The 25,815-nt window shown below is 37.6% G+C and overlaps 1 long non-coding RNA gene and 1 pseudogene across 1 annotated transcript; both read left to right on the forward strand.

Moving 5' to 3' along the window:
• Positions 1-32: 32 nt before the first annotated feature.
• Positions 33-4,195, forward strand: LOC113236572. Its single transcript, XR_003310972.1, has 3 exons — positions 33-1,015; positions 3,208-3,258; positions 3,746-4,195. It is a non-coding gene; the product is annotated as an uncharacterized LOC113236572 (long non-coding RNA).
• A 5,266-nt stretch (positions 4,196-9,461) lies between these two features.
• The window catches only part of LOC113236693, a 30,711-nt pseudogene continuing 14,357 nt past the window's right edge, over positions 9,462-25,815 (forward strand).

Below are 25,815 nucleotides of genomic sequence, written 5' to 3' on the forward strand. Positions count from 1 at the left end.
TAGTCAATTAATTCATTTAGAAAGTTATCAGTGTAAATTATTCATATAAATAATTTCAAATCATTCATTATTGGTATTCAACTTAATTTGCAATTAATTAGTACAAAGTAATAAAGTAACGTAAAAACATAATTCGCATTGATAGTTTCATGTTTAGTTCCAGTGTCTTGTTCTTCGCGGCCCGGTAGCAATGCAACGGTTGTTAACCGAGTTTTATCTACTTACTCATTCTTGATTTTTTAAATATTTTCCGTTTATGATTTGAAAATTTGTGATTTAGTTTATTTATTATTGACAACTTATACAAGCTTGGGATTTGTGTATTTATTATTGTTTGGCTGTACAAAGCAATCAATTCAATTTACATATTTACAAATTTACAGCGATAATTTTAACACGAATTTTAACCGACTTCAAAAAAAGAAGGAGGTTCTTTATTTTCGATTCAGTCATTATGTCATCAGTGGAAATAAAATATCTTGTTAAGAAACGCGGCGTAATCAAGGACCGTTTAACGACATTCGTCAATTATGTAGACAAATTAGACTCGTTAACGTCAGTGCAAGCGACTGAGCTTCAAATTCGCCTCAACAAAACTATTACACTTTTAGCTCAATTTGATGATATTCAACCCAACATTGAATGTAGTATAGTAGATGAAAAAGACTTAGTCGTTCACTCAACTGAGCGAACCGATTTCGAGTACTTGTATTACGCGACTGTCGCGTCCGCACAAGAAATATTAAACGTAAATAAACCTGCCAATAATTCAGATAACGACTCATGCAGTGGTTCGTACGTTTCAGGCGAGTAGCATACACGAGGAAAGGCCAACCGCACGAGCACTACAGGCGTCAAGTTGCCCACCATCCAAATCCCTGAATTCAGCGGTCTGTATGAGAACTGGTTGGAGTTTCATGACACTTTCATTTCGTTAATACATAAAAACAGCTCTATCTCGAATGTACAGAAGTTTCATTATTAGAGGGCTTCCCTGGAAGGAGGCGCTGCTCAGGTAATTCGATCTTTGGAATTTTCGGCACGTAACTATACCATCGCCTGGGATTTGTTGTGCGACCGATATGACAATACGCGACCGCTTGTTCAGAATCATATTCAAGCATTGTTTTCTTTGGAGCCACGTAAAAGGGAATCTTGCCAATCTATACGTCGAATTGTAGATACATTTACTAAAAACTTAAGAGCATTAGGCACATTAGGGGAACCGACCAATTCGTGTGACACCCTCGTTATTTACATTATGTGTACAAAGTTAGACGCTAGAACATTACGAGAATGGGAGAAGTGTAAATGCAGTTTAAAATTTATTGAATTATCCGATTATACACATGAGTAATAATAATAGTAACATTAGCGCCAGAGCTGATAAAAACAAACCTGCCGAGCACTAAGAAGGTCTCGCAGCAATTACAAACAAACGACATAACAACATACGAACACAATTGCCCCTTGTGCAAGCGAAACCATCGCATATATAAGTGTACCCAGATTCTAGGTCAATCTATCAACGAGAGAGCACAGTCGGTGAGGAGGCTCAAGTTATGAAAAACTTACTCCGCCCCAGTCATCAGCCTCGCGTTTGTTGATTGGGCCCATGCATGAAATGTAATCAAAAACACAAGACGGTGATACATCCAGATTCAGAGCCGCGTACAACCGACCCGCCAGTTGTAGGCGCGACGTCGTTCTCAGTCGAACCAACAGGGCGCGTCTTGCTCTCAACTGCATTAATATACATATACGACAAGGACAACCACCGCAATGAAGTCCAAAGCTCTTCACGATTCAGGAAGCCAGGCTTCCTTTATAACGGATTCCTTGTTTCGTAAATTACGTTTAAAATATACACAGACATAGTCATCCGTAGTTGGTATTAACAATACAGTATCACAAATAACGAAGCGCTGCAGTGCATTCATTAAGGCAGGAGCGACACCATACAATACAAATCTTCTTCTTGGTTCTTGGTCTTGCCGAACACTGCAACTCTTTTGTCAAACACACTCAGTATACCTAAACTGAACATATCAACACACATCACACTGGCCGACCCTGAATATTTTTATCCGTTGAGCATAGACATTCTACTTGGCGTAGACATTTTCTGGGACTTGTTTGAGCAAGGTCAAATACGTTTAGGTAATAACTGTCCAATCCTACAAGCAAACAAAACTCGGGTACGTAGTTTCAGGGCCTATCAGTGGACTAAACCATACAAATTCAAATTCATTGAATACAATTACGTGTACATTAACAACAAACAATTCAACACAGGAACAGTTAGCTAAATTCTGGTCTCTTGAGGAGGAACCGTACAATTCTAAGCTGGTGCATTCTGTAGAAGAGCGTCTATGTGAGGAAAACTTTAAACAAAATTATACGCGTTCACCAGATGGTCGATTTTCTATCGCGATCCCTCTCAGGAAGCCTGAGTCTTGTTTATGTGACTCATACCGCAACATGCAACGTATATGCAACATACATGCAACACAATGTTTTCTTTCACTAGAACGTAGATTACAAAACCTACCAAAATTAAAACAAATGTACACAGACTTTATGGATGAATACATAAAATTAGGTCATGTGACAGAGACAAGACAACACAAATAAAAAAAATAAATTAAAAGCGGCTCCCTTCTAGCCGCGCGCCTAACTGAATATGTGTGAATAGGTACTAAAGTCGTTTTCTTCTCACAAACTTTGAACGAATTAAAAAACAACACTAAAATTAAAAGAACTGTAGTTAGAACTAAGAACTCGATAGAACTGTACTTTTTATACTAAGGTTTATTTATGAAACAATTAAATTTTATCTTCTTTACAATAAAGTGTTAGGCTTATCGCCGTTCATCAATGAGTCATCATTGATACGCGTCGGCGGGCAATTAGTATATTCTCAATTCACATTTGAAAATAAATATCCATTACTTTCAAGTAAACGCACACCAACAAACCTTATATTTACAGACGAACACATACGAATTATATATACCTGTCGGGTCGCAATTATTACTAGCATTGATACGAAACCAATTTTGGCCTATTGGTAGTTGCATTTCAACAAAATCGGTCGCACACTAATGTCAGAGATGTTTGAGAATGAGAGCTAAAATAGCCAACCCAATAATGGCTCGACTTCCTGAAGAGCGCCTCGATCCAGGTTATATCCATTTCGAACCACAGGTGCGGACTAGACGGGGCCACTGACCACTGCTGAATGTAAGGGACGCGGATGTAAGTCAATCAAAATCTATGTAGTAGTGTTCGTGTGCTTCGCCACTAAGTGTCTGCACCTCGATTTAGTTACAAGTTTGACGGAATGTATGCCTCCATTGCCGCTTTACGCAGATTCATTGCGAGACTTGGAAATCCACAAACAATATTTTCCGACAGCGGTACGCAGTTTGTTGGTGCTAAAAATAAAATAAAAACATTGTCTAAATTAAATTCATATCATATTTCGGAATCCATGGCAAATGAAAACGTAAATTTTAAATTCATTCCAGCCTATGCGCCTCATTTTGGCGGGCTGTGGGAAGCCGGAGTTAAGTCATTTAAATATCATTTAGTAAGAGTTTAGGCGAGTCCCATCTTACATTTGAGGAGCTGTATCCGACTTTAGTTCAAAAAGAAGTCATACTTAACTCGCAACTCTTATTCCCATTAACTTCTGATCCACGTAATCTCACATCATTGACGTCAGGTCATTTCTTGATCGAAGGACCTTTCACCGCTCTACCAGTGCCAAAACCAGATGACATCAATCCGACTAGACTACAGAGATGGGATCGAGTGGAGAGACTTCGCCAGCGCTTCTGGATAAGGTGGCAAAAGGAGTATGTCTCAGAACTGCAGTAGAAAACAAAGTGGAGACAATGTACGGGCTGCCTAGACAAAGTAACAATGGTTATCATTAAAAAAGATGCACTCCCTCCAGGAGCTGAGCAGAGTCGCAGACATATGTACTTACAAAGGCAATATCAGAAGAGCCTTTAACCGAATCTGTGCTCTTCCTATGTACAATGATCCTGTTGAAAGCCAGGACTTTCAACGCCGGGGGACATGTCGAGAATCAGCATCAACGTCACCAGGCCACTGAAGGGTGAGACATCGCCGCCGCGGGGAACGGGCGTCCAATGAGCGCTCCACCACAGTTTTTATTCAAAATTAAATTCACTTCAACGGTCGCCGATAGTGCGCACACGCATTGCTTTGTAATATGTTAAGTAAATAAATCTTAGTCAAATATCGTATTACGTTCTTCATTTTCATCCATCATCCAACTTCATAACGCCATAGTCTTCAATATGTATTTTTTATTACGTTTAGACACATAAAAAAATGTTACATAAAATATCATACCTACTACAAGCAGCGTTTTGAATATAATTTGGGCTTACCACTAACTTTCTAACGCAATTAATCAGATAATTTGGAATCATTGGTCACCTGAACTTCTAATCCTGTCTGTTCAAAAGGTACAACATATTGAAAAATATGCCACAATACCACTCTACAGTTTTAGGAGGCTCATGTCAGGAATAAAATTTAAATATTGTAGATTGTTGTGAGATTGTTGATTTTAAATCGCACGTTGAAAACACTACTGTGCCTAAATAAAACTATAGCTTTTGCAAATTTAAACTTAATTTTAGAAACCATAAGGCCCATTTCCCAAAAATTGGCTGTTTCGTTTATAATATCTACACTTCTAATATTTTATTTCCCCGTTTGACTATTGATTGATTTGTGCTGCACTGAAATTGATATTTGTGTACCCATTTGCCATTAGTTTGATAGGTAGTTTACTTCTCCATTTGCTGTCAGATTACAAGTGACCTATGAAAATATATTTACACATTTTTATTGCAAAAACAGATTAAAACAATAATAATATTCTGTGATATTCAAGATGATGATTTGGCACTGCAGTACTGATTACAGTAGCAGTGTCTGTCTATTAGGACAGGCGTGTCGCTTTCCACCAGGCGCACGACTCGTTCGTCCAGTCACTTGGTATCATAAAGAAAACAATATGTATATGTAATTAGTAATGTGTCATATGGGATGTAAGGGGGCACACACCATCACAGCTCTTATTGTCAACCTCACCTGCACGCGGTACATCCTGCAGTAACCGACGAGGCTCTGGCGACCGGTAGTAGGCGGTATAGCCCTTCCCCACATTGGCGCTGTCAAATCTGCTGGCTACCGACGGGCAGCAGCGTCGGTAGTACAAAGGCAGCGCCCTGCGATCTCCAACCCGCATGCCCAGCGTGGAGATTATGGGCAATAACCCCCTTCATGCACGGCACAACCAATCGAAGGCCCCCAGTTCCCGGTCGCCCCGCTATTCCTGGTCACGGTAGCGGCCATGGTACCGGCGGGGTAGGGGGTACTAAGAATCCCCGGGCTACCGCAGGCTACCAAAAACAACTGACTGCGTTTAACGGACGAACTCTTAGGCTTGACGAACACCTTGCACAGTTGGAAGTGGAACTGGAGAACATTAGATGGCATGTTCTGGGGCTGTGTGAAGTCCGAAGAGAGGGAGAGGACACCATAACCCTAGACTCGGGCCATCTACTGTACTTCCGCGAGGGTGATCAAACATCCCAAGGTGGTATAGGATTCCTCGTCAACAGAGTCCTCTCTAACAACGTTGAAGAGATCTCCAGTGTGTCGAACAGGGTAGCGTACATGATCCTTCGGCTATCAAAAAGGTATAGCCTGAAGATCATTCAGGCCTACGCACCGACCTCGACACATTCGGATGACGATGTAGAAGATATGTACGAGGACATATCGAAAGCCTTACACAACACCACCAAGGCTCACTTCAACGTTGTTATGGGGGACTTTAACGCTAAAGTGGGATTCCCAAATCTTGACGAGTCTCGAGTCGGCCCGCATGGTTATGGAGTAAGGAATCACAGGGGGCAAACGCTAGTCAACTTCCTCGAGCACGAGGGGCTCTTCTTGATGAATTCGTTCTTCAAGAAGAAGCCTCAAAGGAAGTGGACTTGGCGAAGCCCCGACGCTGTGACTAAAAATGAGATCGATTTCATCCTGACGGACAAGAGACACATATTCAGAGATGTCTCAGTGATCAACAGGTTTAGCACCGGATCTGATCACCGACTTGTACGAGGCTCTCTGAATATCGATGTCAAACTTGAAAGAAGCCGCTTGATGAAGTCCACGCTCCGTCCTAATCCACTCCAGATCATGGCGGGCTCCGAGAAGTTCCATGAACTTCTCGAAGCGTGATTCGTCGAGCTGGTACCCACCGAGGACGTTGACGAGGCCCTACAAAGCGTGGTTGGGACGCTGAGAAGCGAGGGCATCAAATTCTGTCAATTGCAGTGTACGGGAAAGAAGTCTAAACTCTCGGATGGGACTCTGCGACATATGACGAAAAGACGCGATGACATCCAGGCCACTTCGTCAGAGAGGTCATACCTAAACAAGCAGATTGCAAAGATGGTACCTTACCTTACCTACCTTCGGAGCTCCAATACACGCCTCATTGAGGAGGCGATAGAGCGAAACCGAGGGTCCAAAGTATTCACTCAGCAGCTTGGAAGGAGCCACCTGACGAAGCTTACAACGCACGATGGCCTAACCGTTACGTCAAAGCCGCAGATACTCGCCGAGATAGAGGACTTCTATGGCCGTTTGTACGCTGTAAATGCTCCTCGGGTCCAGCGTGACAATCACGATTTGAGAGCCACCTTGACGCGCCACTATACCGACGACCTGCCAGAAATCAGTCAAGACGAGATCGTGTTGGCTCTAAAACAGCTTAAAAATGGAAAAGCCCCCGGTGAAGACGGAGTTACTTCGGAGCTTTTGAAGTCTGGAGGAGTTCCTATTATCCAGGACCTTCAGAAGCTCTTTAACTTGGTCATTCACTGCGGGAGAACTCCACGGGCGTGGAACAGGAGTATTGTAGTTCTCTTCTTTAAAAAGGGAGATAAAACTCTACTGAAAAACTACCGACCCATCTCACTCCTGAGTCACGTCTACAAGCTGTTTTCTAGAGTCATCACGAATCGCCTCGCAAGAAGACTCAACGAGTTTCAGCCACCGGAACAGGCCGGGTTTCGGGGAGGATATGGCACCATAGACCACATACACACAGTGAGGCAGATTATACAGAAGTCCGAAGAGTATAATCGGCCCCTGTGTTTAGCTTTCGTGGACTATGAGAAGGCCTTTGACTCTGTCGAAACCTGGGCTGTCCTGGAATCCTTACAGCGGTGTCAAGTGGACTATCGTTATATACAAGTGTTGAGATGTCTTTACGATGTTGCTACCATGAGTGTCCAAGTACAGGACCAGCAGTCTGAACCTATCCAATTACGCAGAGGGGTGAGACAGGGGGATGTCATATCCCCGAAACTGTTCACCGCTGCATTGGAGGATATGTTTAAGACGCTGGACTGGAAAAGGATGGGCATTAACATAAACGGCGAGTACATCTCACACTTGCGATTTGCAGATGACATAGTCCTAATGGCAGAATCGCTGGAGGAACTGGATCAGATGCTGAACAGCCTAGCATCCGCCTCGCGGCGGATTGGTCTCGGCATGAACTTTGATAAAACCAAAGTCATGATCAATGACCACATTGATCCGAGACCCATCTGCGTCAATGGCCACCTTCTTGAAGTTGTTTCCGAATACACTTACCTCGGGCAGATTCTGCAGTTAGGTAGAAATAACTTCGAGAAGGAGGCCAGGAGGAGGATTCAGCTTGGCTGGGCAGCGTTTGGTTAGCTACGTCGAGTCTTTTCGTCACCCATCCCGCAGAGCTTGAAAACAAAGGTTTTCAACCAGTGCGTCCTACCAGTTCTAACGTACGGAGCTGAGTCGTGGACACTCACGATACGGATAGTCCACCAGTTTAAAGTCGCTCAGCGAGCTATGGAACGAGCTATGCTCGGAGTTTCTCTGAAAGATAAACTCCGTAATGAGGTTATCAGACAGAGAACCAAAGTGATCGACATAGCTCTTCGGATAAGCAAGCTGAAGTGGCAGTGGGCTGGACATATCTGCCGAAGAACCGACAACCGCTGGGGTAAACGAGTTCTTGAGTGGAGACCACGACTTGGCAAACGTAGTGTGGGACGCCCTCCAGCCAGATGGAGTGACGATCTGCGGAAGATTGCTGGCAGGAAATGGATGCGTCAAGCCGAGAACAGGGCGAAATGGCGTGCATTAGGGGAGGCCTATGTCCAGCAGTGGACTGCAATAGGCTGATGATGATGATGATGAATATGTCATATTATTTTTCTTGCATGTATTAAGGGTTGGTATGACAGGGTAAACTGAAAGTCTTATTGAGACTCTCCAAATGACGCAAATACAATAACAACATGATACACAGGCAGCAAAATATATTTATTATATTATTTTTGATCATTTTCCTTTCATAATAATTTAATATGAAAAATTGGTTTGGTAAAATAAAAATAAATAGATAATAATTATGTATTAAAAACATGTAGAACTTTCGATCAGGAAGATACTCGTATGTGTAAAATTGTCTATAATTATGTGTGACAATGACGTGTGAAATGCGTCATTGTTTTGATGTATTTTAATGTGAAACGTCAAAAACAAAAGTTAAACTCTTTGGCGTGGTTTACAAATACCGTGTTTCTCAAAAACGTGCAAGATAAAAAAACAGAGCCCCATAAGATTCCTGTCGTTTAAAAATGAGTTATTTTTTACTTTGAGGACGAACATTATAAATAAATTTCACTTGCAAGATTTTAAGTATTTGTGGTATGTATATTGTGTACAATTTTGTCATTTAACGTACAGCAAAAGTTTGCCAAAATGATGTTATCTTTTAAAATGATGTCTCTTTCTTGAGAAGAGTTTCTTTTCGTAAAACCTCGTTTGAATTAGATAATTTTTTTTAACACACTCATAGCCCCGCACTGGGGTAAACGCGGGAGAAATTTGTTTAGGCCATACACATACATATTTCTCCCGGCCTAGGAATCGAACCCAGGACATCTGCGTGGCAGTGCAGCATGGTAACCGTTCGGCCACGAAGGCAGTTATAAATTATAATGTATGTGTGTATAAATTATAATATATGTGTGTATTGTTTAATTTCAACATAAAGGAGAAAGCAACACGTCGATTACAATAGAGGTCGAAAAACAGGAGAAGCAAGAAAGAAAAAGGAGAAGTTCTGTATATCGTTCTAATTTTGATTGTCGGTTTGAATGTCATGAAAATCGTTGTATACCCATATCGCGTGAATATTATACGGAAACAAATAACACTAAATTAAGTGGTAACAAAGAAGAAAAAAGAAGGATTGATATAGGTAGCCCTAAAGATTCCAAAACCAAAAATTTATGCACTACAAAAGCGAAGAAAAGTAAAGTATATAAATCTACGACAATATCTCAAGGATATGGCGATGTTGTTACAAATAAAGAAAATCTAAGTAGTCGTGGTTCAAGCAAAGTTAAGAAACCTACTAACACAGTTGCCACTTGTGCTTTTACTTGTAATAGAAAAGGGAAGAAAAATATGACATGTAAACCTATGCGAATACCTCCACGATATTGTAATAAAGGCAAAAACACGAATCGCAAGAAAAATGATCCATGTAAAATTAAACTAAAAACAAAGGCAATCAAAAGTAATTCAAAAACCAAAAATACGGAGACAAGAAATCTTAAGCCATGCGAAGCTCATAAATCAATACCTGATGAACATCGGGTAACACCATCTACCATTGGAGAACCAACATCCACATGTAATTTTGATGTATATTTGATACGGAAACGCAAGAAAATTATACCAAAAGTAGTAATATCAAAAGGAAATTGTGACTTTATATCCGATTTAAGTAGAAATTTATTACCTACAGTAAAATGCAAGTTATGTAAACCAATACGTCCTGAAAACAATGTTGTATTCAGCGTAGAGTGTTCATCAAAATCGAAAAAGCAACGAACAAAGCGAAGGAAATCAAAATCCGAAAACACTGCAGGCATAAATTTTTTTATGGACCCACGTGAGGCGCATGCTCCTGAAAAACGAAAAGGTATGAATAAAATGATTGTATAACTTCAATGTTACTTTTAGTATATTATAAACAAATCTTTATAGAGATATTGAAATTCCCGTTTCACTTATGAAATTGCTGCTACTTTAATCTCTATTCTCGAGCAAGTATCTCGTCAACCATCAGTATACGTTGACGGCAGTCGTCTAAATGTAGATATATATTTCGAAAAAGACAGCACAAATGCTACTGGAAATAAATTCTACGCTTGACATAAATGTGTATTACGCTACATAATCCATTTTAACTAAGTATAATAAATCTTATTTAGCTTTTCTGCGATTTAGTCTCAAGCATGTTTATATCTAAAAGTAAAGACTAATTTATCACGACACTGAACCTTATTAGCCTTTTTCTGATTTAGTCAAAATACGCTCAACGTTTAACGAACTGGATGGCGGTATTAACACAAAACATTTTTAGGTCACTTTGATCAATTTTTCCTTGGTGTCCACATTTATTGTTTCTATATTCGAATACTTTCCTCACAGTTTGATCATACACACAAAACTAAGTCTGTTTTTGGTTATATACTCGATGTCCTGTATCGTTCAGTATGTGAGGAAAAAATAACAAATAAGTACCACAACAGTTAGGTGGTACAACCCACCAGTGTGCATTAGACAACGCAGTAAACGAAAGTCCACCAAGGAGTAAATCAAAATTTACTTCGATCGTGCATGTTTCATAAGCACGATCAGAAGAATTTGCTATGTTACTGCTTCGTAATGTTTGTTAATAATAATGAAGAATAACATTTGTGATATTTTTTTCCGGGAAAAAGTCGTGGTTATGTCACTGAACTGAAAAAAGGAAAACGTACAAAGGATCACGAATATCCACGTGACCCGAAGGAATGTCCAATAAGAAGTAAATCGAAATGTGTATCGAAATGTGCATGTACCTCTACTGACTCAATGATATCCAGATCCACAAAGTCTTTGAAAGATGACAAAAGTGCCTATACTATTGATTGACTATTTTTTCGTGTAAATTTGGTTAACTCGCCCATTAAACGGTATCTATATATAAATATATGCAACCGAACTATGCAATCTTCAAAGCAATCTTATTAATGGGTAGAATTAGCCTCTAAAAATCTCTTACGGGGTCATATAAGTCCTAAAAATAACAACGTTTAATTGGTTTCTCCATCACACGCATCTCGACAAAGTAGAGTAAGGTTGCAATCAATGGACCAGCGCTTTGATTGAACCAGTTCAAAATCTCGTCAAATATTCATTTTTGAATTTGTACGTTGGTTCGGACCGGTACCTTTATATCCCCCGCCCGACCCCTTTCGCGCCAGGACTGTTTCAGGCTTCGTTGAGGAGAGATGTTCGTCATTGTGAACAATGCTTGAGATTCGTTTCAGTTTTGCCGTTTCCTAAATGGTACTCAACTATAATATCTTGTCTTAAGCGTTATCAAAATCTGTATTTACTTGAGCGAGGTTCCGGTTGCGCTTGAGTACATAATAATCCGCGAAAAAATTACAATTATTTGACTTAGACCAACTAGAATGTTATAATTTAAACGTCTAAGTTAAAATCTGGGTAGTTTCAATAATACAAGCTTTGTTTTGTTGATAGATATATTATACTGAGACAATAACAACTATTCTTAAACACTGCATTCGTTAAGAATTTCCAGCAATAACATCATAGTAATTTAGGAGTTATAGCGATCATCGCCAGTGTCAGTTTTTCATATCCCGATCGATCTTCGTAACAAATAATTTTCATTTCCAATAGTGAATTCCTGTGTAACTTATTTAATTTGCAAAGGGAACCTGGACGATACATCTAAGTATTAATAGACAAGACATACCAATGAATGAACGAAAATCGCATAGAACCATGGATAATCCCATTGTGTGAAAACTTGAGTGTAGCTCTGCTGAGCACAGCACTGAGTACTATTCAAGAATAAACGAAATGTTTAAGACTTCGTTGATTGATTGATGATCACGGCGATATTTGAGTCAAGTTCTGGAATACGCCCTTAAGCTTGTCGATTGCCGATGCTATATGATTAGGTTAAATCGTATATTCTGCTCACCTTATCAAGCTAATGTAAGCGCTATTTTTTAAAGAAATTGAATTATTAACATATCTGGAATCAGCGAAACGAGGTCTATAATCCCCTATAAGCGGTTTTTTATATCTTATTTAGTTTTAGTTTTATTGATACACAAAATCTGCTTAATACACATTTTTTTAGGTGACAACAAAACTTTAGGTGCCAATATCTCGAAAGTTAGCGAAAAACAAGAAAAAAAATGCTTTTGTTATGACATCGAGTTTAAAACCAGAAATAGAGACGAAACAAGGGGTATCCATCCCTGGCAACTCATCGGGCAAATGGGCCTTATATCACTTTTAATTATCCACTCTCGTTTGCGCTGAAATCACAAATTAGAAAGCTGAAATAGTGCAGCGCCAACAACTGACCCATGTGTTTGTCTCCGTATTGTACCGGATTCGATTCCCTAGTTTTATTTTCCCTATGAGTGTAGAAAATCAAACAAAGAAATCCGAAAATTGAATTAATTATAATAAAAAATAAAATTTTAAAATAAAAATGGTACATTAAATTATACTTTTTTACGGGTCGTGGTAACGGGCCTTAAGACCTTTGGTTCTTTCCGCTTCCGAGTACAGTACTCCCCTGTATAGTTGCCGGCGCAGAAGGAAGGCCACTGGACGCTCAGAAATTGGTAGCCGTTAGAAAGGTAGCGGAAATGCTTTGTCCTAGTCCGGACGTTCTCAAGCTCCAGGTAGTTTAATCCGAAGGTAGCTTTGGTAACAGACAACCAGCTGTTAGTAACAGTCCTTTTGCCTCCGTTCTGAAAACCCAACGACGGCAAAAGAGAATTAGGGAAGGACCTACGTAGTAGCAATTGCTAGTGGCGCGACCAGAACGGAGTTGCAGTTTAAAATGTGTCAAAATATATATAAAAATAGAATTTTGGTAATAAGGCTGAAAGCCGAGACGTTTACTTATTGTTGGAAAATAAGATATAAAACTAAATAAGCCAAAGAAAACGTCTGGTGAAAAAATACCTTTAAATTTGATCGTTACAATTTGAAATTTTGATGATGCAATCTTTAAAATTTCTCGAAGCGTATGGTACTATGGTTCAAATTTACATTGTTCATATCTACACACATCAAAAAAAGTTTGCGATCAACAGCATAAGCTCCTATAATTCTTTAAATTTAACTTTATCAAGAAAAAATCTATGTTGTATGCTTTCTTTAAATAGGAATACCCTGTTTGAAATTAAAATATAAAACTATTTTTTATTATTTATTTTAAAAAATTGAGCCATTAATCATAATGTAATAGTGATAGAAATTTCATAGAAAGAAAAAGACTGTTTAATTAAACTTAAACAACAATTTATTATTAAAAGGTGTGAATTCAATATAAAATAACTCCTCCCCTGGCTCGAATACATGCGAAGATCCTCCTGGGCATGCTGAGGATCAAGTTATCCAGCATTTCCTGGGGTAACCTATCCCATTCTTCAATAGCGGCTTCCCTGAGCTCTGGAACTGTCTGGGGACGTGGCTCACGGTTCCATACTGCTCGTTTAAGAGCATCCCACGCGTGCTCTATTGGGTTTAAGTCGGGCGAGCCGGCAGGCCAGTCTAATCGTGTGATATCGTATTGTTGAAGAGCAGCATTGACTCGTTGAGCTCGATGTGCGGGCGCATTATCATCGACCAGTACAAATTGGTGCCCATGGTTTACTCGGAATGGTCTGACGATATCATCAATAGAACTGCTTTGTACATGTCTGCTGTCATGAAGCCCCGATATGGGATCAAAGGCGTTCTAGCTCCAATCATAATGCCACCCCAAAAGGACACCGATTTTCCGCCTTGCTGAACTGTTCCAGTGGCAGTTCTTTGTCTTTCACGGTCGCCTGGTCTTCTCCAGACACGGACATGTCGGTTATCTGGATGAGTGCTGATTCGGGATTCGTCAACGAAGAGACAGTTTTGCCAAATGTTTTCGTCCTCACCTTCTTCATTTTGCCGAAGTCTAGCCCACTGCAATCTTCGTTGTTGACGTTGCCGGGAATTGAGCGGAGCTCGCCAAGACCTCCGTGCTCGTAATCCAGTCTGGTGCAAGCAATTGCGAACGGTCTGCGTGCTAACTTCAAGCCCAGAGGCGGTCCTGACTTCTGCTTTTATTTTAGTGGCGTTGATTGTTGGATCACGGGCTGCCAGCAATCTAATATAGCGCTTTTGGGCAGCTGTCAAAACAGTTGGGCGACCGCTGCGGGGTCGGTCAGCTAAATTCCCCATTCCGTGATACCTCTGCAACGTAGCCACGACACAGGATTGGGATATAGCAAGTCTGCGTGCTATTACTCTCGTGGTGTATCCTTCTTCCCTCAAAGTTACTATTCTAGCTCGTAAGACCTCTGATAATCCTCTTGGCATTTTTTCAATCACAACTTTCCGCGAAAAATATCTTGAATCGCTTATAATTGACTAAATCAGATTTCTGAATGAGCGTAAGCTAGGACTGAAAGCCTTTTTATATGAAAAAACAATTGAACGGGGTCATTGTTTTATGTTCTAATTTATTTTTAAATAAAGAATCTAAAAAGAAGAAAAAATCATAATATAATCTACAGTAACAAAATAGATTTCAGTTTTTCGAAGTGATCGCAAACTTTTTTTGATGTGTGTATATAGTCGTAGAAAGAGCTGCAATAACGACATAGTACAATTTGGTACAATACAAAACATGGAATTAACAAATAAACGTTACAAGTGTTTTAGATGTCATTCAACTTACCCTAAAGCGGGAACTTTCACTTCATCATCTTCATCTTACAAACATCTATTTCATAACAAACGGAATATACATTTCAACGGTAATTAAATATTAAATATGTAATTTTTAAATTTTCGTCAATTATAGCAAAGCTCAAGTTAAGCTGGTCGATTTGAAATTAAACAATTGACGACACCCGTCAATTGATTCGAATTCAGGCTGACCAATTTGGCAGAATAATTTTGAAACAAATTTCTGGTTATATACTTGGTCAGTTATAACAAAGGCAGTGCTGTACATCGTACATAACATAGACAGCTATATTGTATCCCAAGACAAGGGCTTGTCAGTCGTTAGCATTTAATAACAATTCAATGCTAATGAGTACTGTTTATATACAGTTTGATCATACATACAAAACTAACCCTGTTTTTGGTTATGTACTCGATATAGTTCAGTATGTGGGGAAAAAATAACAAATAAGTACCACAACAGTTAGGTGGTACAATTCACCAGTGTGCATTAGACAACGCGGTAAACGAAAGTCCACCAAGAAGTAAATCGAAATTTAGTTCGATCGTGCGTATTTAATAAGCACGATCCAAAAAATTTCTTTGTCACTGCTTAGTATTGTTTGTTGATAATAATGAAGAATAACATTTGTGATTTTTTTCCAGAAATAAGTCGGGGTAATGTCACTGAACTGAAAAAAGGAAAATGTACTAAGGATCACGAATATCCACGTGACTTGAAGGAATGTCCAATAAGAAGTAAATCGAAATGTGCATGTACTTCTACTGATTCAATGATATCCAGATCCACAAAGTCTTTGAAAGATGGCAAAGGTATACTACTGATTGACTATTTTTTCGTGTAAATATGATTAACTCGCTCATTAAACGATATATCTATGAGTTTGCTGTTTTGTGTTAAATTACATTAGGTTAACAAAATATTTTCTAAAACGCCAAGTTTTACTGAAATCGGTTGATGGAAAGTGTGTGATATCCATAAACTGAATTTATCCCCCAATTTGCCACCCCTAAAGGTGGAATCTTTTCTTCAAATCTGAATGAGAGAACTACTGAGGTTCAACAAAAAAGATTCATCGAAATCGGTTTACAAATGTCAGACTAATTACGTAACATATACTTACACAATTGAGAACCTCCTCGTTTTTTTAAAGTCGGTTAATTTGTATATGTTGATATATATTATTTATATATATATATATATATATATATATATTATATATATATATGTATATATGCAACCGCAATGTGCAAATATATATGCACGTTACTTACGTATATTACGTTACTGTAAAAGCCCGTATATTGGATAATCTCAGGTTACCAATAAACCTTAGAAACTACCGATATGAGTACTTAAATGTAAGGATATATAAAAGAGGGACGATTTTTCGGGCTTTTACCATTACAATTTGATACTTGCTGGTTTTACCATTGACTGATAAATGTTAGTTTTTGGCAATAAAACAATGAGTACTTTTAATTATTTATTTCAATTAACTGTCAGTCAAAACCTTACATATTTTTAAGTATCATATGAGGTAATTATTACCCATTTATATTACTAATTAGTGAAATCCTTACCTATTTCAAATTATTTTCATTTGACATTTTTATTTATAAATCTTTATTAACTAGTCATTTTAAAACATCTTTAAAATACTTCTTGAATAAAAATAAATATATTTCACATAGGTCAAATCTTAGTTGCGCCCCCCCATTCAGTGGGTTATAGGCCGGCCGATTGTCTGAAGCGTATTCATTTACGCTTCCGAACTTGTTTTCAGGTTTACCCTTACCCTTTTTTCCACATTTACCGTACCTTTGAGATAAATCTTAAGATATACCAAGTGAATGGTAGAAGTTCGAAATGAACAATGATCACAGAAATGTTCGACTTTTACCATTGAGAGTTGGTAAACCTTGGGTTTTACTGGAAAATCTTAGGATTTACAGGTAGTTCAGGGTTTTACAGTAACACGTGTATTTAATGTACATGAACATTTTGTTGCAACACCACAGCAACATCGTAATGAATTTTAATATTATTAATATAGAAATATTATTACTTGTACTTTTTATTTACGAGTTTATGTTCTTCTCGCACAGGACACCCGAAGCAGACACAGAAATCTGAAAAAAAATCTAAAATAACAAGCACTCCTGATCCATCTAATGAAGCCAAGAAAACTAAAAGAAAAGGACCTGACTCAGTCAGAACAGGTTCTGTTTCATCAAGATGTTACAAAGGTATGTACATTCACACTCACACTTACTTATCTTTTTGACTTAACACTCACATAACAATTTTAAAGCCCGGTTCACATCGAGTTCTTTGGTTTCTTCGATATTCATTTTTAATTGGTTTGTTCATTGTCGTCACAGGTTTCTTTGCCGATACTGTCGGCGCCATCTTGGTTTTTTATTTCAATCTTTAGCAATAGATATGATAAATACTTTTTATCAATAATTATAGAATATCTGTAATGTTCTTTTAACATCGCAAATATCTATTGTCCTTCCACATTGTATAATAATAACAGCGTCTTTGTATTTACCAATAAATTTCATTACAATGTCATCGTACAATTCTTTTAAGTATCAACGTTAAAATGGTATTAACATAAGAAGGTGAGGTAATTGACAGTCTTGATCTGATATATTTCGTGTATGTTGTTATGGATAACAATTAGCGTAGCTAGTACTCCTTTTTGTTACACTTTATCACAGGTACACATTATTTTATTTGTGTAAAAACAGCTTACCTCAGAATCGTCGACACAATACATTTTCGTGTCATAACAACCAGTGACATTGTTGTTAGAATAAACCGTGGTTTTGATACCAATTTAGAGAACGTCTACATATATCTATGTTGTTTTGAAAACAGTACATCAATGAATACCCTGACATGTAGTTTGACGTAACTGCGAAACGCAAGAGTTTCGTAGGCTTAGTCTTGTTCTTTTTGAAATCTTACTTGTTCATTTTGGTCTTGGTCTTGGACAAAAATACAAGAACAAGACCAAAACGAATTTTGGGCAGCACTCACCACCAGAGAGAATTGATGTTAAAATATGTATAATTCCTATGTATTATTTACGACCGAGTGAACAATTATAATATCAGATTAAGTATTAAAATAATATGAATAAAATAATTTATTCATGTTATCAAAAAAGCTCTCTACATCCTAAGGTTGCCTGGAAGAAATCGCTGTAAGCGATAAGACCGACAATTGTTACCCTGTTAATGTATATCTTTTTTGTCCTGTAATCTTTCTATATTTCTATATGGTATGCTAACAATAAAGAATTTTCGATCTATCTATCTAAATAATATACGCAAATAATATATAAGACACAAAAAAACAATGGCCTGGCAGCCCGCTGAAAAAATATTTAATTATTCGTCGCTTTCATCGCGCCACAGCTCCCACACACATGCCAATGTATAATTCTAGTTTTTTATTTACCAGTTTATATTGTTCTCGTACAGGACAATCAATGCAGACACAGAAACCCAAAAAACATCCTAAAGTAGCAAGCACTCCTTGTTTACAATGTAATAAAGTCAAGAAAAATAAAAGAAAAGAACCTGACTCAATCAGAATAGGACGTTCGAAAGGTACGGACAACGGCACATGAGGCTACAGATTTTTGTTCGAAAATCGCCTCCATTGCAACGGAACAAGATACGTCAATGTGTAGCTTGATGAGCTGGCGTGTGTTTACATAAGTTTTACCAATCACGTAATATCAATGTTAAGGGCCGGTTAGCTGCCCTCCTTGTCATAAACAACGCATTTGCGTTTTGGTACCTAACTTTCTAGATGTTGGCACCTAAAGGTTTTTTTAATATCAATTACTCTGATTTTGCCGAACAATAAAACTGAAAGTAAATAAGATATCAAATAACCACTTAATGGGGGCTGTAGATCTCGTTTTGATTCCAGATGTTAATAATTTAATTTCGGTGAAAATGACGGTTACGTTGCTTTGTGATGAGGACGGTAGTTAACACCATTAGTGCTAGACGCGCATTAAATGCGCGTCAGCGTTAAACACCTGCGGACTTTATTTATGGACAAAATTGGTCGCGTTAACCAAATGCGGTCAACGCCTCTTACGCTTATCATTTGAACCGGGCCTTAGGCCGCCTTTTCACCAGAGATGTGCGAGGTTGCGAGGCGGTGCGAGGATGTGTAGTGGCGCTGTGAAACGGTGTGATGTTTTCCACCAAAGCTGTGCGAGGATGCGTTACGAATTCTTTTTAGTTATACGCGGGCGGGGTACAGTGTGGTGGGGTCGGCGTGTGGCAATGTGTCAGTGTCAGTTAGAGTCATACTTTCAGTAGCTCTAGTTTCCTACACCGTTTTGCTCACATTCCTCGCCCGCATCACTCTCATACATCTCTCGCTATTTTGTATGTACAAATACTTAGGCTCCGCTAACTCTTTTCTTTAACTCACCGGAGCTGCGGTAAGCGAGGCTAGGTAAATGAAGTAATTCTATTGGTGGATTTATTCCTCGCACACCGCCTAGCTTCGTCGCACATCTCTGGTGGAAAGGCAGCCTTAATCTAACTTACCCTTAAGTTGAAGAAAAAAAATTTATGAGTAATTACAGATATGAGAACTAACAGAAATTTGTTTACTTTTTCTTTTAACAAATCGCAAAAATATCTTGATTATGCTTTCAAATTATTTTATTGAACCTGTTAAGTTCGTGAAATTACATTGCAAAACTATATAAATCCTTTAAAGATCGACGTTAAAACGGTATTAATTGAAAAATGTGAATTCAAAAAAAGCGTTGATCAATATATTTTTATTTAGTGCAAAGGCGGTATTTAGCTATACTTCAAGGAGTTGTGTACACATAGAGGCTATAATACCTCCCTCTGAAATTATTGTATTTTGTTCTATAATTTTGATTTGAGGAGAGTGAACCCATAAAGTTCGGCATTACATCACTCTTGTTGTATGTTAAAAGTATCTACACTGTAACCTGGATCAAAATGTAATAATGGGCGTCGTTATCGGATAAAGCCAGCATTATAATTGTAATATTGTGTAGTTACTTGCTTATATATATGTTATATATATATATATATATATATATATATATATATATATATTTTTTACAATAACATGTGGCGTGACGAACAAGTAGTGCACCTGGCGGTAAGCGACATGCCTGTACATAGCTGTTGCAGTGCCACTCAGAGCTTTAAATCGCAAATATCTGAGGGGTACTGATACTGTGCTCGTTACCTCACACATAAGCTGACAAGACCCATGTACCTACCTATAATTTTACCAGCACCTTTGCCTTTCGAAAGCCGAATGCAGTAATGCTTAAATTACCATTTGGCGGCAGAAATCGGTATGGTGGCAGTTAATGATTATAGGTTTGTTTAGTAATTTCAATCTTTATGTGCTCAGAACCAAAATGCAGGCTTGGGAATCAAGTATCTTGGGGCAATGAATTTACGTAAAAATATAACTTTTTTGTTTAGACATTTTTGTCCTAAATTTCAAATCGTTCCGACATTTAGAGGGAGGTATTATCCACTCCTGGTGTATTACTCGAACTTTAGGTAAATATACTCTGTCCATTTTGTTTTCTGTTAATTACTTACCTATTTACCAAAAATCTCTTATGCATAGGTCTCTGGTAGGACCTTCTCCTTAAATCAAGAATAAAGAATTAAATTATCTATATTTACTGCATAGAGTCTAAGGTGAGACTATAGATAGATGATAGCATTTTTCTCGCAGGAAATGCAACACAGAAGCGGAAATCAAAAAAATATGAAGCAACAAGACCAATTATAGAGTGTGAAGTTAAGAAAACTAAATCACAATATGTTCAGTCAGAACCTCAGAAAGGTAGTTTCAATGATGCACTTATTATTTCATTAATTTAATCAAAGGAAAAACAAAAGGGGAAAATGCGTTTATAATATTGCAATAACCCATATAACTTAAGTTTACATTTCCACTTTCAATTTCTCAAAGTGTAGAATATTAATAAATTTATTTTTACAATTATGTCAACTAATTTTGTTTACAGAAAAGTCGATGCAGACACGTAAACCAAAAAAGTATTCAAAAGGAGCTAGCGCTTTTGTAACAGATACAGATCAAAGCAAGAAAAGTAAAACAAGGGAACCATGCCTTTGCATCAAATACAAATACACACCGAGAAATAATCCACGAGCATTTAAAAATTACACTTCTGACACCAAAGCTACCAAATCAGTTGGTGCCAAATTTGACACCACCGACGGTAATTATACACTAAGCATAGTTAAGTTGTTCCCTTCCAAATACATATAGCAACCATGTTTTGTCAAAACTAAATGAAGTATTAATTGATGAAGTGCTACTTGACAAGAATGTTCCTTGGATAATATTTTTGAACGGTCAATTAAAAAAATGCTAAATGTATACTTTTTCTTAGGAAACTTAGTCAGGGGTGGAGTACATAAACGTCAAAGAGACAAAAATGGTAAGTTTTTTAGTTTAGAAATAGACGAATGTGAACCAACAAAACGTTTAACAGGAACAAAAACAAGAAAATCGGATTTTTGAGCTACTAAATCAATTATAGATTCTATGTACTACTTATGTAGTTCTCGAACTTCTATGGAGTCGCTTTTTGCACGTTTAAATTTAGTTTTAAATTTTGAACATATTTATTTTATTGAAAATGAAACTATTTGTGGTATCTGAGAATGCGCATATTTTTTAAACAAATTGAAGTTTCGGGCTCTTTACAGGTCTCAAAATCTTGCCACGTCACATGGCTCACGTCCAGCAGAGATCATGAGACCAGAAAAAATCTCGAAATGATGATTTGTTTTAGTAAACAAATATATGCAATTTTTGATGCGAAAAAAATTGTTTAATTTCTTTCTTCTTCTTGGAAATTCTCTAATTTTGGAGGTCATGGCCATCTTAACTTTAGAGGCTGCCGCTATAAAAAGCGAGGTCATATTACAGCCGAACTATTCCTTCAAATTCTTTAATCAGGCGTGTAACCTTGTTTCGACCTTTAGTTTTCCAGCGGTTTTCCCCTGAATGATTGTACGATGTGCTGGAGTATTTATGCTTATTGTTTCTTATGACGTGGCCGAAGTACGACATTTCATTTCCAATGTGTAGCAATCTCGAAAACCAAGATCTCGATACTTATTGTATACCATATTGATGTCTCAAGTGACACTGCTACTCTTTAATTAATAAACACTTTATGGTTTCGTGGCTAAATCTTCGCATTTTATACATAAGTTTCCAAAAATCTCTTATTACTTTATTCTCTAATAGGACCCGTTCAAAATGAACACTTCTTACACCAATTTAGTAGCAGTAGAGCTCCTTGTGAAAGAGTTCGTCCAGGGAAGTACTGCCACCTTACATGTTTCTGCTCCAAAGCAGTAAAGTTATTTCTGCTTTTATATTATTACTGCGTTCCGGTTTTGAAGGGTACATTGCGGTTTTTAAGGGTGCTGGTGAAATTACAGGCACATGGGACTTGTCAACTTATGTCTCAGAGTGACGGGCGCGATTAAAAGCTCTAAGTGGCATTGCAATTGTTATGAATAGGGGTGTCTTTTACCACCAGGCGCACGACGTGTTTGTCCAGTCTCTTAGTGCCATAACAAAAAGTGTGAAATAGTACATCTCTTGTACTGTTTTCCTTTTTAAAGTTAACAAAGCGTGATTAGAAATAATACTACCCTATTCGGTACCTATCTATATACCCGACGACAGCCAATACACTGAGTGTCGTATTCGTATTTCAGGTGTACGACTTGTTCGTCCCGTCACTTGATATTATAAAAAAACCCTTAATATCAGAATAAAATCAAAATTATACATATTTTCTGTATAGAGTCTATGATAATTGTATGATACATGATAGCATTTTTCTCACAGGAAATGCGACACAGAAACTGAAATCAAAAAGAAATAGTGAAACTTTTACACCATCAGGACCTCACAAAGGTAGTTTCGATGATGCGCTTACTATTTACTTTAGTTTAACCAAAGGAAAAAATGCGTTTATAATATTGTAATAACTCCAATCCACTTTCGATTCCTCAAAGTGTAGAAAATTGTTAAATTTGTTTTTACAATTGTATTCATAAACTAATGTTGTTTACAGAAAAGTCAATGCAGACACGTAGATCAAAAAAGTATTCAAAAGAAACTAGCGCTTTTGTACCAGATACAGATCAAAGTAAGAAAAGTAAAACAAGGGAACCATGCCTTTGCATCAAATACAAATACACACCGAGAAATAATCCACGAGCATTTAAAAATTACACTTCCGACACCAAAGCTACCAAATCAGTTGGTGTCAAATCTATCACCACAGACGGTAATAATTATACACTAAGCATAGTTAAGTTGTTCACTTACCAAATACATATAGGTCAAAACTAAAGGAAGTAATAATTGGTGAATAATGTTTACAATGAAGTTTTAGCCGTTATAGCTTTGTTATGAGGCCCATAGTAAGTGATCACGTCTCAAACGTAGATCATCGGTACAAACAAACCATTATAGTAGAATATTTTAATTTAGAGTACTCATTAGTTCAATTGCTTGTACTTTTTGACTATAGAATTAACAAGCAACCGATCATCGAGTACATAGCCAGAAATAGAGACGAAATGTCATTTAATTTGTTTTAAAACTATTCTGCCAAATCATTACGGTGACAACTGCGCTCCGATTGGCCAGCCCGAATTCGAAACTATTGACGGGTGTCGTCAATTGTTTAGCTTCAAATCGACCAGTTTAACTTGAGCTTTGCCGAAAGTTGAAAAATTTTTTTGAAAAATTGAAAAGTTATAGACGAAAATTGAAAAATTACGTATTTAATAACCGATGAAATGTGTTTCCCTTTGTTTTGTAATTAGATGTTTTGCTGTTTTTTCCAAACCATATAATGGAACAGCTTCCAATAGGTAGAGATTTAGAGATTATTATCTTTATTACAATAAATACAGAATATTTTTGGAATATACGGTGACGTACGCACAGGTCAGTTGTTGCCGCTGTACTATTTCTAATTTGTGATTTCAGTGAAAACGAGAGTTGGTATTTAAAGTGATATAAGGCCCATTTGCCTGATGTGTTGCCAGAGATGGATGGCTCTTATTTCGTCTCTATTTCTGGTTATATACTCGATGCAACCGATGAACGACAACCCTATACATTAGTGTTATTATTCAGTATTAAAAGTAGAATAAACTACGTTTGTATGGAGCGAACTTGCTAAACTGGATCCCAAGTCTGCTAATTTTTATATCGTCTCAGTTGTGTGTCGATAGAGTGTCAATGACAGGATTTTATACGTTTGCTTCTATATTATTCTGCTAAAAGTTAGTAGTTTCGCAGTGGCTAGCCATCGAGCTACTATTCAATTGCCATTGCAATATTTTTGGTATTATGCTCTTCAATGGCTTGTCGATGGCACGTCGATGGTGTAATCTACTAATATTATTTATATTTAATTTGAAAGCCATTCCACTGACACTTTTATTTGACTCAACTGCCATTGCAACTAGATTTTAACAGAATAACAAATATAATAATAATAATAAAATAAAATGTTTATTTCAGTAATACAATTAACTTTACATTAACAGTGGATGGTACCTCCTATTAAGCTTATCAAGCGTGTGTCAGGAGGCACCGCTCTTCTATAGCTTTATAGCTATAGTGCGGGCGCCCCAAGTATTAAACACTAAATTAAGTATAAGTTCAAAATGTTAAATGTGCATTTATATGCACACTATAGGCGCACTATAAGTTTCCGGAATGAATTAGTAAAAAATACTATAAATGGTCAGAAATTAATTTATTGTTTCTCAAAATATGCTCCGTTAGCGTTAATGCACTTTTTCATACGAATGAACCAATTTTGAAAACAGAGAATGTCACGGAAGAGTGGCATAAATATGCCACTCTTCCGTGACATGCTCTGAAACATATTTTTCATACTCTTCGACAGCCTCTTCAGGTGATGAAAATCGCTGACCGCGTAACTGGTTCTTAATTTTTGGAAATAAATAAAAGTCACAAGGTGCCAGGTCAGGACTGTACGCGGGATGGCTCATAAGTTCAACGTTGTTCACCTTCAAAAATTCATTTGTCTGTCTGGCCGTGTGAGAACTGAATGAAAGAATGATTACTGTCGCAGACACCATGTGCTCTCTGAAACAAAGGTTTGCCCACGGTAGCTAACTGGCTAGGATGGTGATGGGAATTACCATTGAGTTACCTATTTGTATGGGTTTTCTTTCGAAATACAGTATGGCCTAAGGTGTTATTCGGATTTCTTTTAAATAAAACATCCGTATCATCTCAGTTAACCGTGACCATGGGACCTGTAAAGGGCCCGAAACGTCGGTTTGTTTGAAAAAAAATTAAAGCGATTTAAATCCGGAAAAATAATTTCATTTCCTATGTGTAACAACCGCGAAAACCTAAGAACTCGATATTTTATTTATATTTGTGCTGTTCTTACTTCTTTGATATTGTTTAATTTATGATTTTATTGCTGTTGCTATTTATTGGCATTTTTACTTAATTTTATATGACATTGCTTATTTGACAAATTGTAAAATTTTAATTATTAATTTTAATTTATGACGTAAACGTATGAGTCTGTGACAGACAGCGTCTGTGTGTGCGCGTGTGTGTGCGTTTGTGTGCGTGTGTGTCTGTGTATGCGTGTGTATGCGTGTGTATGTGTGTGTATCTGTGTGTGCGTGCGTGCGTGCGTGCGTGTGTGTGATTGTGTGTGTGTGTGTGTGTGTGTGTGTGTGTGTGTGTGTGTGTGT

The sequence above is a fragment of the Hyposmocoma kahamanoa genome, unplaced genomic scaffold (assembly GCF_003589595.1).
Source record: "Hyposmocoma kahamanoa isolate Upper Pololo Valley unplaced genomic scaffold, ASM358959v1 92, whole genome shotgun sequence".
In the NCBI taxonomy this organism is placed as follows: domain Eukaryota; kingdom Metazoa; phylum Arthropoda; class Insecta; order Lepidoptera; family Cosmopterigidae; genus Hyposmocoma; species Hyposmocoma kahamanoa.